This window comes from Nicrophorus vespilloides, unplaced genomic scaffold (genome assembly GCF_001412225.1).
Source record: "Nicrophorus vespilloides isolate i.1.1-1 unplaced genomic scaffold, Nicve_v1.0, whole genome shotgun sequence".
Classification (NCBI taxonomy): Eukaryota; Metazoa; Arthropoda; class Insecta; order Coleoptera; family Silphidae; genus Nicrophorus; species Nicrophorus vespilloides.
In genome coordinates, this window is record NW_017099874.1 from 53,201 (window position 1) to 54,347 (window position 1,147).

Below are 1,147 nucleotides of genomic sequence, written 5' to 3' on the forward strand. Positions count from 1 at the left end.
GCGTTTCGATTCGAATATTTTAAAACGAGCGTTAATTATTACAAATTCAAACAATTATAGAAAAATGTATATGTAAATAATGCATTTCATTTCATGTTTAAATTGAAATAATTATATACTAAACAATATTTGCCAAGTAACTTATAGAAGTACTTGTAGAAGTAGTCTCAAAAAATAAATGTTTTTATTGATTTGATTGATTGATGCAATTACTGATATAAACATATAAGAATATTACTTGTAACTTGCCAAGTAATATTTGATCAATTTTAGGAAATTTTTTATAAAAATAATAAATATATTTGAAGATTATTAAAATTAAATTCAATACTTGTTTAATTATTTTTTATTTAAATGAAAATTGACAAAACATTTTTTACATTTGGCAAGAGTTTTCAACTTCAGCTTTCGCGTTGTTTTTAATATTTAATAAATTTTAATGTAAATGAAAGTGATAAAACATTTGTCAAAATGCGATTCGTTTTTGCCACGTTCAAACAATTTGTATTGGGCCACGACAATGATAGTTCGTTGTTTCACACACTCGATTAGGAAGCAATAAAAATTAGGCAATTGTTTAAATAATTGTTCGGAAACGCGAAACATCGCGAATCGTCACGAAGCTGCACCTGCGTATCTCAAACGTTAGACACATTTTTATATGCGTAAGAAGAGTGCTGCGTTTCGATTCGAATATGTTGAAATGAGCGTAAATTATTTTACAAGCATTTTTTTGAAAAAAAAAAAAACAATTATTTGTAAATAACACATTTCTTTCTATACATTAAAATCATTTATGTTGTAAAGATTTAATACAGAATTGCAAACTATTTAAATTATATACAACAACATAATAACCAATATTTTCCAAGTAGATTATATAAACATATATGAATAATACTTGGAACTTGTCAAGTAATTTTACATCAATTTTAGCAAATATTATATAATCAGGAAAATAGATATAAAATAGTAAAATATTTTAATTATTTCAATGAAAAGTGACAAAACATTTCCACATTAGACAAGAGTTTTGAACGTTTTATGCTCTTTTTATATTTAATAAATTTGAAATGTCATAAAACAATTGCGAAACGCTGCTGCGTCATATTTAAACAATTGAGCCACGAAAATGATAGTGCGTTGT